Source organism: Elephas maximus, chromosome 1, assembly GCF_024166365.1.
Source record: "Elephas maximus indicus isolate mEleMax1 chromosome 1, mEleMax1 primary haplotype, whole genome shotgun sequence".
In the NCBI taxonomy this organism is placed as follows: domain Eukaryota; kingdom Metazoa; phylum Chordata; class Mammalia; order Proboscidea; family Elephantidae; genus Elephas; species Elephas maximus.
Genome location: NC_064819.1, coordinates 83,778,028 through 83,781,604, shown reverse-complemented (window position 1 = coordinate 83,781,604; position 3,577 = coordinate 83,778,028). Strand labels below are relative to the sequence as shown.

Below are 3,577 nucleotides of genomic sequence, written 5' to 3'. Positions count from 1 at the left end.
AAGAGGTGCTGTCATTCATTGGATCATTGGTCTTCCTTCTGTCTTTGCCTTGTATCTCTTTAGATTTTAATAACCAGAGTGGTGACCCCTAAACAAATCACTGCCAGTTCATGATCATACGGCTAGACAAGGAGGACTTCATTACTTGCCAAATGTTGTGATTTTATCCCTTTGTTCTTATTTCCCGACCTGCACCTATTTTTCTGAAAGCAACATGAATGCTACTCTTCTTCTTATCCCTCTGCATTGTCTTGTACCTCTTTCTGGCAGCTTTGGGAAACACGAGAAAAGCGGTGGAGAGATTTCGAGGACCTATGAAAATGTACAATAACGATGCAGATGCAAAGAAGCCTGGATTTAATATTCTACATTTCTGTACTTGCCTTTCTTGATGATGCACCTTGCCTACCAATGTGAGCCACTCCTTCTCAGTTTCTTTCTCTCCTTCCTCTTCCTTCTTCATGTCTTTATGCACTGTTTCCTGCCACATTCAAAGAAAAAAGGGTATTTATCTTGAGGAATTAATGTACATTATTACATATCTTCCAGAGTATGACCCAAGACAGTTCATTAGTCTTGACCTAAACCTGGGGAAAATAATGTACAGGGAATCTGGGAACAAATGGGGAAGTTTTGTTGTGAAGGAATGACTAACCTCTCTGGTGAGGAAAGACAGAGTATTTCCTCTGGGAAAAGAGTATTGTTTACTTCTAAAAAAAAATCTCAGTACTTTCAAGAAACCAAGGCTATTTGAAAACTGAGAGAATTTGTAATTGCTCTACTTTAGTTATTTGTGGATTTCTCTTTTCTCCTAGTCTATGGCCTTATAAGGCATAGTTGGGGGTGGGTCACACATAAGTGCCTTGGATTCCTTTGTAGATCAATACCAAGACAATTCAGGGATGACTTTTAAGCAAAGTACCTCAGAGGTTAGCATTTCAATGAGAGAAGGACCCCTCCCAGCTATTTTGGCTCTCTTCTCCCACTTGAAGTAGCTTGGAAGTCACCCAATTGCACATCAGACCTCTAAACCTCTCACCAAGTGAGGTAAGGGACCCACTATTTAGTTCTGCCTCCATGTCAGGTGATTCTTCTACTTGTTGATAGAGGATTAAGTTGTTAAAATCCATGTTACAAATGGATTAAAATACATTTTTTTCCTGGCTTTAAAAATAGGCATTTCTGACAGGGGAAGCTCTTGTTTGAGCTTCCAGACCATTCTCCTTGGGGCATTGCCATCTTATCTTTGAGGCAGGAGAGGCCTGAACATACTAATCTTTGGAGCTCCTTCTTCTCATGCTGTCATCTGCACCCCTTTATCGAAGAGTTTACTTCTTGGCTTGTATTTCTCCACCCAAAGTATCATTATTATCAGTGACTTAGAGAAGAACACCCTGGAAGAAATACATCACTCCTGATCTTGCAAAGTTTATTAATGCTATGTAATTGTTTTCAGTGGTTTCAGCTGCTACTTGATTCCTTTTTGAATGTCGTTAAATTTTCTTTCAATTTCAAAGTTAAGCATTTGAAAACAGAAACCACATGCTCCCGAGCAACACTTTCCTTTCAGATTTGGACTACATTTTTAGTGTATCAGTCCTGTGGCCCAGAGGATAAGGCCTCTGATTCCAGGTCCGATATTGAGGGTTGGAACCCCTTCTTAGTGCCTTACTTCTGGTTTGGCAAGAAGTAGAAGCTTCTTGAAATGGCTTCCAATTGAGAGTGTTTGTTATAGGAAACACAAGCAACTGAGATGCATCTATCTATTTTTACCCTTCTCTGCTCTCTTTCTCCTCACCCCTCTACATAGTCCTTTGGATGCATCTCCCTCAAAATCTTTGGTGTGGTGTGAAATGAATATGTTATGTGACTTTATTTAAAGTTCTAAAGACAAGAAAGTGGGATTCTGTAGCCAAATATAAGAAATGTAGAAGGGAAGGAATTTTAATAGGGTACTTGCCAATGCTCATATATCATTTTAATTTAGCTAGGTGTGTGTGCAGTGTGGGATATTTTCTACAACATGGTGTTTGAAATTCTCCAATGAAAGTCATTTTACAATGAACGAGAATAACTGCTCTGCTAAAACCAGAAGTGGCACAAGAAACTTTTAAGACCTTAAAGCTAATCTACTCCCAAATTGAACTATTGTGGCCAGTGATACCGTCGGTCGCTAAAATTTGGATTATAGTTGCAATGTTCATGTTGAATATCTCTGTGTGTCTTGAGCGCTGTTGTTTGGGTTGTCCAATGTCCTCTAATCACTCATCCCCCATTGACCGCTCTGTTAAAGATTGCAATAGAGGGCCATTTTAAAACATTGAGACTGAGTCAATTCTGACTCCTAAAGTCCATATTGGGCAGAGAGAACTGCCCCATAGGGTTTCCAAGGAGAGGCTGAAGGACTGGAACTGTCCACCTTTTGGTTAGCAGACGAACTCTTAACCACGGTGCCACTAAGGGCCAGAAAATCAGCTGGAAACTTTCCTCTAGTCTGACTTTCAATGATTAAAAGCATTAAGGGGTTTTCGGAGGGCCATTTCCTTTTCTCCTTTCTCTCTGTCCTTGTTCTTCTACTTTGATTATCCATGATATGCTAACTAAAACTGAATATTAATTGATTACATGTTGTGGTGAAAGTCTTCTTGCTTTGGGGCAAGGGCTGGTTCCTTCTCTGTCTCTTCCTTCTTGTCTTCCTTCTGCTGATATCCTGCCGAGGGAGATGTTAAGCCCCAACAAGTATAAATGGAAGAACACTAAAAGCAACTGTTTGGACCACTGGCTTTCTTTTCCTGTGAGCAGAACAAACATGATAAAGGAAATTAGAGGTTGAGGTTGCTAAATGGTGAAGTGGAGGTGCCAGGAATTGAACCAGGGACCTTGTACATGCAAAGCACATGCTCTACCACTGAGCTACACCCCCTGAAGACTGACTAGCTTGATGATGACTTTTCTTTCATAATAGCATAGTGATATTTTTCTGTGTGGTTCCTTCTTCGCATCCACCCAAAACAAAACAAAACGTTGCCTAGAATAAGACCAACCCACTAAATTAAATAAATAAAACCACAGGGTTAAATTCCACACTTTCTGGAATTAGTAGTGTGGATACTGTCTAGTGGTGATAGATGGAGAAGGTTAACTGGTTTGTTGTTTGAATAACCTTTTCTGGTCCTAGGATCTTTCCACTCCAGTAGTCCTCTCCAAGGCATACGTGCCAGCAGACTCTTTAAATGAAAGTTACTTGCCTCCACCAGGAAAGTTCCAAGAAAATCACATCTCTCTAATATCTATCACACTGATAATGACTCCAAATGGGTAGCTCCTTAGATCACTGGCAGCCACAGACGTTAGTGGAAATGGTTAACTGAACTTCACTTCTACTTGGGTCAGTGCCCTGCCACCATCCTTTCCAGCTGACTCTCATTGCTCCTGTCACTTCACACCTTCTGAGCTGGTCCATAGATCTGCTTCCACACTCCATCTCTATCCCTCGCTTGAGGATCATGTCCACAAATGATTTTAAAGGTGGGGAAACTTCAAAACTCCATCAGCTTTGCATGAAGTGACTTTTTTC

General features: G+C 40.7%; 1 long non-coding RNA gene and 1 other non-coding gene across 2 annotated transcripts; both read right to left on the bottom strand.

Annotated features, from left to right (window-relative positions):
* Positions 1-396: 396 nt before the first annotated feature.
* Positions 397-2,685, bottom strand: LOC126077507 (uncharacterized). Its single transcript, XR_007517763.1, has 3 exons — positions 2,626-2,685; positions 1,273-1,394; positions 397-481 (listed from the first exon to the last, which is right to left on the bottom strand). It is a non-coding gene; the product is annotated as an uncharacterized LOC126077507 (long non-coding RNA).
* A 166-nt stretch (positions 2,686-2,851) lies between these two features.
* On the bottom strand, positions 2,852-2,923 carry TRNAA-UGC (transfer RNA alanine (anticodon UGC)). Its single transcript has one exon. It is a non-coding gene; the product is annotated as a tRNA-Ala (tRNA).
* Positions 2,924-3,577: the final 654 nt, after the last annotated feature.